This window comes from Somniosus microcephalus, chromosome 12 (genome assembly GCF_052327205.1).
Source record: "Somniosus microcephalus isolate GS21.2 chromosome 12, FLI_Smic_1.0, whole genome shotgun sequence".
In the NCBI taxonomy this organism is placed as follows: domain Eukaryota; kingdom Metazoa; phylum Chordata; class Chondrichthyes; order Squaliformes; family Somniosidae; genus Somniosus; species Somniosus microcephalus.
Window position 1 is genome coordinate 22,994,553 of NC_140998.1, and position 13,511 is coordinate 23,008,063.

Below are 13,511 nucleotides of genomic sequence, written 5' to 3' on the forward strand. Positions count from 1 at the left end.
GCATGGTTATCCAAGGTGTTGGACGGAATGAGGAATTTAAAGAGATGTCTGCGTGCGTGGAGCTCAAGAGGTGCAGAATTGCTTGTTCAGCAAAAAAACAAACAAACAATGGTTTAAACATAAAAGAAAATGCTGGAAAAACTCAGCAGGTCAGGCAGCATCGGTGCAGAGAGAAACAGAGTTAACGTTTCAGATCGATAACCCTTCGTCAGAACTAAAAAAAAAACACACCACATCTAGAGCCATCCTTTGTTCCTTAACCTGTCCTATTACCTCCTCCTCTTGCCTTGAATATCTCTTAATGTCTCTTAATCTCTCCTGCTTTCTATCCTATCACTGAACTTCCCTTTTGTTCTTTCATCCCTCCCCCTTTTCCCAGCCCCTAAACTTGCTTTCCATTTCCTGCTTTTTTCCAGTTCTGACGCAGGGTCTTCGACCTGAAACGTTAACTCTGTTTCTCTCTCCACCGATGCTGCCTGGCCTGCTGAGTTTTTCCAGCATTTTCTGTTGTTATTTCGGATTTCCAGCATTCGCAGTATTTTGCTATCGTAATGGTTTAAACATTATGTGGACAAACACAACTGGGCCTTTTTAAGTCAGCTGATCAGAATTTGGGGGATAAAAGAGGGATGGCGAACATTCAGCGCAGAGATAGAAAATCCACAAAGGATGTCGAGCTTGTGTAGGTGGACGTAATGCTGGCTGGAGCCCAACACCTGCCTAGCTAAAAATGACAAAGACACACGCTACTCTGTCCAGTGACTGAACAGGTAATAACCAACCATTCATAACTGTAAATTACTGCCATTATACATGGAAAGGTATTGATCTCTGCTGTGTATACTAATAAAAGATTTACTGTAACCAATTAGTATCCAGTCCGAATGCTAAAGAATTCTTCCAATGCAATACTCTCCACTTGCCTGGACGAGTGCAGCTCCAACAACACTCAGGAAGCTTGACACCATCCAGGACAAAGCAGCCCGCTTGATTGGCACCCCATCCACCACCTTAAACATCCACTCCCTCCACCACCGGCGTACCGTGGCTGCAGTGTGTACCATCTACAAGATGCACTGCAGCAACTCGCCAAGGCTTCTTCGGCAGCACCTCCCAAACCCGCGACCTCTACCACCTAAAAGGACGAGGGCAGCAGGCGCATGGGAAACACCACCAACTCCAAGTACCCTCCAAGTCACACACCATCCTGACTTGGAATATATCGCTGTTCCGTCATCGTCGCTGGGTAAAAATCCGGGAACTCCCTCCCTGACAGCACTGTGGGAGTACCTTCACCACATGGACTGCAGTGGTTCAAGGCGGCGGCTCACCACCACCTTCTCAAGGGCAATTAGGGATGGGCAATAAATGCTGGCCTTGCTAGTGACACCCACATCCCATGAATTAATTTTTAAAAAATATAGGTCACTGACATAAGAAAACTACTAGGCACTTGGTCTAAGCATTAAACAAAGCTTTAATCAACTGTTTTACAACATGGAGGTCTAGTTGTGTCCTTCACTAGTTCCTGTTAAGAATGGCCTGCGCAAGCTGGGCCCATGCCCGAGTATTTATACTCTCTCTGGACAGTGCCACCCGTAGGCCGCTCTGTATTATTTCGTAAGTCTTTCTTTCATCAATGACTGATTCATGTCAGTTATATTTTAGTTAACCAGAGCATATTCTTTTTCAGCTTCCCATCAGCTTGATTCTGTTATAACCCAGGTCTAGCAATCATGGTCTTATAAACATCTCCTGTTCCCTTTATGTGGTGCACCATAGCAAAGCTTCACCAGTTGTAATGGTGATGGTTGGTCAGGAAGAAAAAATTGATGATGGCAGAATTGAAAAATATAAGCCCTGATGGTAGAACCTTGAGTAGGAACATAAAACATGGAAATGATAAAAAAAATCATCTGTTCCATCAAGGCTGCTTCTTACAGTCTCTGTACAACTCAAGACTGTTGTGAATTCTATCCAATCTGTTTAGTCTCCTGAGGAAGTCAATACAAAAGAAAGGAAAATCACTCTCAATAGGCCTTAATTTACAAGTCACATTGGCTGCCTGTGTGCTACCTGCAAAGCTGTCTGAAGCATCATAAACCCGCAAATCTATCATCTTGGAAAAGCAAGACAACAAGAAACACAGAACTGCGATAAATATACATCACTGCTCACACCAACGGTGGCAGAAAAGAGCAAAATAGAGTAAAATATTAACTCAAACTTAATGCTATGCTAAAATATCATAAAAATACCTATTGTAATATTTTTTATTACTTTTTTTCTGCTCAAGGTTTTTTCAACACCTCATCCCAATTGCATCAGGTAATATGAACACTGGAGACTGAAGGCTCAAATATCAGCAACATGATCCTGTCTAACATATGCTTGCTTTGATTTCCCACATTACAACAGTGACTACACTCCAAAAGTACTTCATTGGTTGTGAAGCACTTTGATTGAGACGTCCGGTGGTCATGAAAGGCGCAATATAAATGCAAGTCTTTCTTCCTTTCTTTGATTCCCACCAGAAACAAGACCGTTAATTTGAAACAAAAATCTAAATACTGGAAACGTGCGGCAGATTTGATCAGAATCCAAAATAAAAGCAGAAAGCTTTGGGTGTGACTCCACTGGAGCTAGTACTTTTTGTTTTATTTCCGATTTTGAATTTTTTGCGATTGCCTTTCGACCTCTATTAGCCGGAAAGCTACTGATCAATAATGTACATAATATTTTTTGTTCTTGGCTTGTACTACAGCCAGTGCAAATGCAATCCGCGATGCCAACCCCCCTCCTTATACCCGTCGTCAGTCACTCAGCCACCGTCTCAGCCAGGGATACGTGCCTGGCCGAGGGGGACCGCACAGAAAGGGAGAAGAGAAAAAAAATCTAATAAAATGACAAGGAGGCAATCATTTTAATTGAACAACTCTTTACAATCTATATTAACGATTTGGAGGAGGGGAACGAGTGTAACATATCAAAGTTTGCAGATGATACTAAGATGGGAGGGAAAGTAGTGAGTGAGGAGGACATAAAAAACCTGCAAGGGGACATAGACAGGCTAAGTAAGTGGGCAGAGATTTGGCAGATGGAATACAATACTGGAAAGTGTGAGGTTATGCACTTTGGCAGGAAAAATCGTAGAGCAAGTTATTATCTTAATGGCAAGAAACTGGAAAGTACTGAAGTACAAAGGGATCTGGGGGTCCTGGTGCACGAAACTCAAAAGGTTAGTATGCAGGTGCAGCAAGTGATTAAGAAGGCCAATGGAATGTTGGCTTTCATTGCTAGGGGGATAGAATATAAAAATAGGGAGGTATTGCTTCAGTTGTACAAGGTATTGGTGAGACCGCACCTGAAATACTGCGTACAGTTTTGGTGTCCATACTTAAGAAAAGACATACTTGCTCTCGAGTCAGTACAAAGAAGGTTCACTCGGTTAATCCCGGGGATGAGGGGATGGACATATGAGGAGAGGTTGAGTAGATTGGGACTCTACTCATTGGAGTTCAGAAGAATGAGAGGCGATCTTATTGAAACATATAAGATTGTGAAAGGGTTGGATCGGGTGGAGAGGATGTTCCTGATGATGGGTGAAACTAGAACTAGGGGGCATAGTCTTAGAATAAGGGGCTGCTCTTTCAAAACTGAGATGAGGAGGAACTACTTCACTCAGAGGGTGGTAGGTCCATGGAATATGCTGCCCCAAAAAGCTGTAGAAGCTACATCATTACATAAATTTAAAACAGAAATAGACAGTTTCCTAGAAGTAAAGGGAATTAAGGGTTACGGGGAGCGGGCAGGAATTTGGACATGAATCTAGGTTCGGATCGGTCATGGCCCTGTGGGTAGCGGAGCGGGCCCAGGGGCCGTGTAGCCTGATCCTGCTCCTATTTGTGTGTCTAATTCTGTTAGATTCAGGAGATGGTTCTGTGATAGTAGATTGGCGGTTAGGATCAGATCAGCCATGATCTTATTGAATGGCAGAGCAGGCTCAAGGAGCCGATTGGCCTACTCCTGCTCCTATTTCTTATGTTCTTATGTTCTTATATTTAAAATACACAACGGAGCAACAATAACTATGTTCTGGATGTAAATCGGTTATTTCAGTTAGTGGAAGCATTAAGGCACCAGGACTAAAGCATATGGGGGGCGGGGGGGGGGGGAATTTTCAAGCATGAACACACAGAACAAGTGCAAAAATCTAGGCTGACGCTCCAGTGCAGTGCTGAGGGAGCGCTGCCCTGTCGGAGGTGCCGTCTTTCGAACGAGACTTGAAACCGAGGCCCCGTCTGCCCTCTCGGGTGGGCACGAAAGATCCTTTGGTGATATTATTTTGAAAAAAGCAGGGGCAGTTCTCCCCGGAGTCCTGGCCAATATTTATCCCTCAACCAACATCACAAACAGATCATCTAAATCATTATCCCGTTGCTGTTTGTGGGACCTTGCAGTGCACTAATTGGCTGCCGCCTTTCCTACATTACACTTCAAAAACTGCTTCATTGGCTGTGAAGCGCTTTGAGGCATTCTGAGGTTGTGAAAGGTGCCACAGGAAACGCTTTCTTATCTGGCACCGACGGGACCGGCGTGGTGCCGGTTGATCAAAAAGTCCAGATTACAGAGAGGTATACTTACCAAGGTATGAGAGCCCCGTACACGGCCACAGGTGCAGGAGCCCCGGTTACACAGCAGTTGTGCAGGAGTCCCGGTTACACGGCCACAGATCCAGGAGTCCCTGTTGCACGGCCGCAGGTGCAGGAACCCCGGTTACACAGCAGTTGTGCAGGAGTCCCGGTTACACGGCCACAGATCCAGGAGTCCCTGTTGCACGGCCGCAGGTGCAGGAACCCCGGTTACACGGCCACAGATCCAGGAACCCCGGTTACACGGCTACTAATATATAGTAAAACTTACCTGAACCTACTCCTGAATTTTGCCGGTTAAGAGAGATTTCCGGATATTTAGGTGCCAGTTAAGAGTTTTTCCTGTGTATAAATGCAAGGTTTTCTTTTTCTTTCTTTTACCCAAGCCACAACACATGCCCTATATAATATTTCTAGAAATGTAAATAATGGGCTTGCAAGGTGCAGGGATCTGCTCCCATTCCACACAATCGCATTGCACTGTCATTATTCTTTGCTACACGGGAGCTGTATTAACTGTTATAGTGAAGGCACTCCAGAACCCTTCACATAACTAAGACTGCAATAAATAAATAACTTGGCAGGCTTTTGCGACAAAGATCAAGCCTGATCTCTGCAATATCTGGGATCTGCCTCAACAAACATGACCGTTATTCCGTTATCAAATATTTAGACAAAATATCACAGATGTCAATGATAGTGGTGCACCTTTCAACGGTGCAATGTGCCCGCTGCGTGGAAGGGCTTATCTGTTCATGTTGAGAGAGACAGGACTTTGGGAAAAATAGCACAGATGTGGAGATAAACCAATCATTCCCTTGAATTACATGAGGTAATCCTTTAATCCTGAACTTTTTTGTTTTGGACCTGATCAGAAGCACTGATTTACCGCAGTAAAGTAAAACAAACACAAGAATCTGATTATACAGAGATACTGCGTCCAGCAGTGCAAGGGAACTGAAAGTATTGGTGGACATACAGTTAGTTATTAATCAATGCGCCAGACATCATTTCAACTGCATGCGTTAATCCCTCTCCCTCGCACTCTCCGGCTCAATAACAGAGGGAAGGATGGAATAAGAAAAGGCATTTTAGGCCCATCAAGCACACCCCTTCCGCTGATTACGTACAATCTACCATGAACCCTACTCAATCCAATTAATCTCCTGAGGAAGTCTACAAGTACCTCCACGCTCTCCTCACCATCTTCAAAAAAAAGTACATTAAGCAAAATTCCAGAATATCCATCTCACCTGCTGTACAATCCATCGTTGCTGGAATGCCTTCCTTGGTCCCCAAGCCCATGAGACAAAGACATTCCCGAGATCATTAGAATATCTCTATTTGAACTTTTTGAGACATACAAGATTCTGTGGGGGAGTAACAGGGTTTTTTTTAATTTGTTTTTATGGGATGTGGGCATCGCTGGCAAGGCCAGCATTTATTGCCCATCCCTAGTTGCCCTTGAGAAGGTGGTGGTGAGCCGCCTTCTTGAACTGCTGCAGTCCGTGTGGTGAAGGTACTCCCACGGTGCTGTTAGGTAAGGAATTCCAGGAATTTGACCCAGTGACGATGAAGGATCGGCGATATACTTCTAAGTCAGGATGGTGTGTGACTTGGAAGGGAACTTGGAGGTGGTGGTGTTCCCATGCACCTGCTGCCCTTGTCGTTCTAGGTGGAAGAGGTCGCGAGTTTGGGAGGTGCTGTCGAAGAAGCCTTGGCGAGTTGCTGCAGTGCATCTTGTAGATGGTACACACTGCAGCCACGGTACACCGGTGGTGGAGGAAGTGATTATTTAAGGTGGTAGATGGGGTGCCAATCAAGCGGGCTGCTTTGTCCTGGATGGTGTCAAGCTTCCCAGTGTTGTTGGAGCTGCACTCATCCAGGCAAGTGGAGGGTATTCCATCGCACTCCTGACTTGTGCCTTGTAGATGGTGAGAGGTTGAGTATTCAATTTGGTTTTCAGAACAATTTTTTAAAAAGGTCCCTATCCAACCTATGCCATTTCACCCAGGGCCAGCTTGGCTCAGTCGGTAGTACTCTCACCTCCAAGTCAGAACGTTGTGGGTTCAAGCCCTTCTCCACATAATTTAGCCTGAAAATACAATGCAGTATTGAGGGAGTGCTGCACTCTCTGAGCTGAGATGTTAAGCCGTGAGTGCTTCTGCTTGGTGAGTCTAATGGACATTAAAGATTCCACGGCACAAGAGCAGGAACCTTTCCTGATGTCCTGACCATCATTCCTTCCTCGACAAATACCAACAAAAAATAGACCAGCTCTTCAATAATCTCACTGCTATTTGCAAGATCTTGTGTTTGCCTACATCGCCATTTGTTGTACGTGACTATGTTTACTGTATTGAGATGTTTGCGAGATGTATTAAAGTGCTGTATAAAGGCAAGGTTTTCTTTACTTTAATTACATCCTTGTGCTGGAACAAAAATAAATGACTGGTTGAAGGTTCATCACATTCAACAAAGAAACTATTGCTCAAGTAGTTTACATCAGTGGGCAATACACGCCTTGCCCGCGAGATTCACATACTCCAGACTAGATTGTAGAAATAACAGGTGAAATTATTCCCTGTTTAAAAAAAAAAGTTTGCTCAAGTGCATAAAACAAGTAATGACTGTTATTTTTATGTTAACCATTGTTGCCTCTGATTACAGAAATGTTGTGAAGAGCCTGAAACAAGCTACGGTTATAGATCTAACTTGACAACTGAATAATAGGTCTCTGGTTACAGAAGTGACTCAGAGTGCGTGATATAATAGCCTCGGATTTCAGTTTCAGACACTGCATCATACTAGACAACTTCCATGATTATTAAAGTCGAGTTTATTCTTACATTAGGGTTCTCAACGGTTTGAAAACATACAAGATTCTGAAGGGGATTGACAGGGTAGATGCAGAGAGGTCGTTTCCTCTGGCTGGACAGTCTAGAACTAGGGGGCATAGTCTCAGGATAAGGGGTCGGCCATTTAAGACCGAGATGAAGAGGAATTTCTTCACTCAGAGGGTTGTGAATCTTTGGAATTCTCTGCCCCAGAGGGCTGTGCATGCTGAGTCTTTGAGTATATTCAAGGCTGATTTTTGGACTCGAGGGGAATCAAGGGCTATGGAGATCGGGCGGGAAAGTGGAGTTGAGGTCAAAGATCAGCCATGATCTTACTGAATGGTGGGGCAGGCTCGAGGGGCCGTATGGCCAACACCTGCTCCTAATTCTTATGTATCTTATGATGTAGATTCAACTGCTGGCAAGATTATTAACTGGTCATGTGATTTTAAAACTTCAATAATTAGCAGCTGCATTTAACTCACCTTATTTTCTCAAGGATTGAAATTGCACTCTGTGATATTAGAATATAAACATTTAAGGTAGTTATATGATATTCCTATGTTAAAGGAGGTGGTTACTCATATGGAATAATACCCCTGTTAAAATAGCAGAGAAAAGAATTTCCAGACATGACCATTCCAAGGGTAAGTGTTATATTTGTAGTTTTGTATTGAACTGTCTGACCTATACATTCTACTGCCCTATTTCCTTTCTTTACAGCCTCAAGGCACTGGTCATGAACCATACTCAGTTTTTTTTTAAGCTTTGGCAAACTTGTCCCCTTGACTTCCAGCAGAAGCCTCATTTCATAGAATCATTGATTCTTAGAAAGATTAACAAGAAACTAAAACTATTGAGGTGGTCAAGAAAAGTGCCTGGAATTTCCACGAGAGTTCTGGCTAAAAACGTGGCTAGTCACACCATTTTTCCGGGGGCTTTCTGTTGCTCTCTTGCTGAAGTTACGGCAGAAGATTGAGAGAATCCCGTGGAAATTTAGGGCCAGCATGTTTAGTCTTTACCCCTGGAGGCAAACATAACTGGCATATGGGCAAATCACAGTGAACTCCAGCGTGACAAGGGAATAGGATCCCTCGATGTGCACAAGCAAAATTAGCAAGGAAGTGACGGGATGAACACATTGTAAATTTCAAAAAAGTATTTGTTAAAATATAAAATTTAAAAACCCACTTTACTATAGTCAGACTCATCACACCTCACTTTTAAGTCATTGATAACGTTTCCGAAACTACAATCCACTCCTATGGTATCTGCAAAAGAACTGTTTGGAATCAACAGCTTGGTTATGAATTAATTTGCAGTATGGTTTTGAAGTGTCTGCATCTAGCAACACAAATCGGATTAAATAATTAGACATAGAAGTGACAACACAGAAACAGACAGCGGAGGCAGGTGCTGGCAGGCGGCCAGCAACAAAAATGGCAGCCCGGCACCTCGCCTTTAAATAGCGCCACCTCGGCCGCAGGTAGGCCCTCCTGACCCCGTCGGACATAGCGTCCGGCGGCAAGTCAGGGGGGCGCTACCGAAGATCGTGGCCAGGGCGCGAGTGGGGTGCTGCGCACGGCGATGACATCATCGATGGTGCAGCGGCGCAGGGCGCTAACGGTTACCGCCGCCGCTAACTTCCCACTGAATTTCACGGGAGGCGTTGGCGGCACCGCGCCCGGGCGCTAGTTGCTTTGCACCCTCTTAGGGCGCTAATGGGAGGCACAAAGCAACCAAATTTTCCCCCCCATAAACTTTTGTTTAAAATATTTAATTAAATGGCATTTTAATTCATTTTAAATATGTAATTAAAAAAAAAATTCTTACATGTGTTTGTGTATTTTTTAAGTGATCCCCATTCATACTTATGGGGATTCCGTACGTACGGATTCCCTTCTTTTATTGGTTGGGCTGGCCCTTGTGATCCTAGGAGCACTTGCGAACCACATGCGCCCCTGGGATACGTGGGGCTCTGCCCGCGCGGACCCAGAGAGGCCCAGGACTGCAAGTCTCCGTATCTCCCGGGTCACCAGGTAAATTTATAGATTTTTTTTTTACAGGTTGGAGGAGTCCGCCGCAAATTTTGGGCCATTATTATTACAATCTCTTTTATTCGACTGAATTGGGAAAGTTCCGAGGGATAGCGGGCTGGGGCGCTAACTAGCTACGCCATGCAGGAATGCAATGCAAGTTTGATCCACTGAGCCTTTTGGACTCTTGTGACTCGAAATATCTAAAATGCAAACTGAACACCAAAAGTCTATGCTGACGAAAGGTCTTCGACCTGAAACGTTAACTCTGTTTCTCTCTCCACGGATGCTGCCTGGCCTGCTGAGTATTTCCAGCATTTTCTGTTGTTATACCAAAAGTCTCTTGTTTGAAATAGAAGTATGATATACCTATCAATTCATCCAATGAAAAGCGACGAGTTAAGAAAGTAACTATAGGTTTTTATTGGCTAAATAACAGAGCCCACCCTCGTGGGTGATCGGATACAACAAGGAGGAATGCCAGCCAGTCGACTACCTTTATACCTGGGCAGGTAGGTGGAGTCATGGGCGGAGTCAGCAGTGGTCAGCCCAGGTATAGCAGCGTGACAAGAGGCGACCTCGTATAGTGATACAACAGTGTGAACAGTGATAACCATAGAGTAACGATATAACAATGATAACTATAGTGTAATGATAGTGAACGATAAAAGTGGTTTACCACATTCACCCCTTGTTTAGATTTGAGTCCGGCGGGGTGAAGTGTACTACCAGTTCTGGTATGTCAGTCTGTCCGGAGGCCTCGTAAGCCTTTCTGATCGTCGCAGCGGCGGTGTTGCATTATCCGGTGTTAATGCTAGTGTCTGCGTGGTCGGCGAAGGCTCGTGGGGTTCCGGCATGCCGTCTACCTGGTCTGGAATTGGGGGGGTGGTGGGGGGGGGTGAAGGTGGTGTCTCTGGAGTGCCCGAGGGTGCGAGGTCTCGTAAGGAGACTGTGTCCTCCCGCCCGTCTGGGTATGCCACATAGGCGTACTGGGGGTTGGCGTGTAGGAGGTCCACCCTCTCGACCAGGGGGTCTGTTTTATGGGCCCTCACGTGCTTTCGCAGCAAGACGGGCCCCGGAGAGGTCAGCCAGGTTGGTAGCGTGGTTCCCGTAGTCGACTTCCTGGGGAAAGCAAACATTCGTTCATGGGGGGTGGCGTTGATGGCAGTGCAAAGTAGTGACCGGGTGGAATGCAGCGCCGCCGGGAGGACTTCCTGCCAGCGGGAGGTTGGGAGGCCCTTAGACTTTAAGGCTAAGAGGACGGCCTTCCATACCGTCGCGTTCTCTCTTTCTACCTGGCCGTTCCCTCGGGGGTTGTAGCTGGTGGTCCTGCTTGCAGCAATACCTCTCGCTAGTAGGAACTGACGGAGTTCCTCGCTCATGAAGGAGGAGCCCCGGTCACTATGTATATAGTTTGGGAACCCGAACAAGGCGAAGAGGTCGTTCAGGCATTTAATGACCGTGGTACTGGTCATGTCTGGGCAGGGGAAGGCAAAGGGGAAACGGGAGTACTCATCAACAATGTTGAGGAAGTACACATTACGGTCAGAGGACGGGAGTGGCCCCTTAAAGTCGATGCTCAGGCGCTCGAAGGGGCGGGTGGCCTTGATCAGGCTTGCTCTGTCCGGCCTAAAGAAGTGCGGTTTGCACTCGGCACAGGTCTGGCAGTTCCTGGTCATGGTCCTGACCTCCTCGATGGAGTAGGGCAGGTTGCGGGCCTTAATGAAGTGGTAAAGTCTGGTGACCCCGGGGTGGCAGAGGTCGTTGTGGAGGGTCTGAAGTCTATCACTTTGCGCGCTGGCGCATGTAATTCGTGGCAGAGCATCGGGGGGTTCGTTCAGCTTACCTGGCCGGTACAAGATATCATAATCGTAGGTGGAGAGCTCGATTCTCCACCTCAAGATCTTGTCATTCTTGATTTTACCCCTCAGCTTGTTATTAAACATAAAAGCGACCGAACGTTGGTCGGTAAGGAGGGTAAATCGTTTGCCTGCCAGGTAGTGCCTCCAGCGTCGTACTGCCTCCATGATCGCCTGGGCCTCCTTCTCGATCGATGAGTGTCGGATCTCAGGGCCCTGTAGGGTCCTTGAGAAGAAGGCCACCGGTCTCCCCTCCTGGTTAAGGGTGGCGGCTAGGGCGAAGTCGGATGCATCGCTCTCGACTTGGAAGGGGATGGACTCATCCACTGCGTGCATAGTGGCCTTGGCAATGTCTCCCTTAATGAGGGAGAAGGCTGCGCACGCTTCCTCCGTAAGGGGGAAGGATGTGGACTTCATGAGGGGTCTGGCTTTGTCCGCATAATTGGGCACCCATTGGGCATAGTAGGCGAAGAGCCCCAGGGTTCTCTTCAGTGCCTTTGGACAGTGGGGGAGGGGTAGCTCCATGAGGGGGTGCATTCTTTCGGGGTCGGGGCCGATGACTCCGTTCTCTACTACACAGCCGAGGATGGCAAGGCGCGAGGTGTTAAACACACATTTATCCTTATTGTAGGTGAGGTTCAGCCGTTGGGCCGTACGGAGGAATCTCTCCAGATTAACATCGTGGTCCTGCCGGTCGCGGCCGCAGATGGTGACGTTATCTAGATATGGGAACGTGGCGTGCAGCCCGTTCTGGTCAACCATCCGGTCCATCTCCCTTTGGAAGACCGAAACCCCGTTGGTGACGCCGAAGGGAACCCTAAGGAAGTGGTAGAGGCGGCCGTTCACCTCGAAGGCTGTATACTGGTGGTCCTCAGGGCGGATAGGGAGTTGGTGATAGGCCGACTTAAGGTCGATGGTGGAGAATACCCGGTACTGCGCAATCTGATTGACCATATCAGATATGCGGGGAAGGGGGTATGCGTCCAGCTGGGTGTACCTGTTTATGGTCTGGCTGTAGTCGATGACCAGGCGGTTTTTATTGCCGGTCTTAACGACCACGACCTGGGCACGCCAGGGGCTGGTGCTCCCCTCGATGATGCCCTCCTTCAGGAGATGCTGCACCTCAGAGCTAATGAAAGCTCTGTCCCCGGCGCTGTACCGCCTGCTCTTGGTAGCGACGGGTTTGCAGTCGGGGGTGAGGTTAGCGAACAGGGAAGGTGGCGGGACCTTGAGGGTGGATAGGCCGCAGGTGTTACGCGGTGGGCGGTTTAAAATCTGCTGGTTGTCGACTGTGAGTGGGGGGAGGGGTCCGCCGTATGCTAGCGTGACGCTTTGGAGGTGGGATTGGAAGTCTAGGCCTAGTAGGACGGCAGCGCATAGCTGGGGCAGGACGAGGAGTTTAAAATTTTTATACTCCGTACCCTTAACCGACAGGGTCACAACACAGTAGCCGCTGATGTCTGTGGCGTGTGACCTCGATGCCATCGAGATCCGGTTGCGCGTTGGCAGGACAGGGAGGGAGTAGTGGCTCACCGTGTCTGGGTGGATGAAGCTCTCCGTGCTTCCGCTGTCGAACAGGCAGGTCGTGGCGTGGCCGTTTACTTTGATGTCCATCATTGACTTGGACAGGTGATGCGGGCGGGCCTGGTCCAGTGTGACGGAGGCTAGTGTATAGCTGAGCGAGTTGTTGTAGTCTGCGGTTGAGGCGGTAGTCGGGTCTAGAGGCACGGTGGCGGTCGGGCGTGGTGGGTAAAATGGCGTCTCCCACGAGGTTGGACAAAATGGCGAAGATGGCTGCCCCCATAACTCACATGAGGCACTGCTGGTGTCGGTTGCCTGTATCAAAGATGGCCGCCCCCATGACTCACATGTGGGGATGCTGGCCTCTGTTGCCTTGAAGGAAGATGGCCGCCCCCACAGCTCGCATGAGGCACTGCTGGCCTCTGATGATCCACCTCTGCAGGCCTTAGCGAAGTGGCCTTTCTTCATGCAGTTAGAGCAGGTAGAGTTCCTGGCTGGGCAGCGTGACCTCGGGTGTTTCGCCTGGCCGCAGAAGAAGCAGCTGGCGGCCCGATCGCGGGGGTCCGATGTCGGAGCCGGTACCGGGGGTGGCGGTCTCGATCGGGT

At 47.6% G+C, this 13,511-nt stretch overlaps 1 protein-coding gene across 1 annotated transcript in view; it reads right to left on the reverse strand.

The window, feature by feature from the left end:
- nrxn3a (neurexin 3a) overlaps positions 1-13,511 on the reverse strand; it is a 2,455,668-nt gene that overhangs the window by 2,167,655 nt on the left and 274,502 nt on the right. The window lies entirely within an intron of this gene.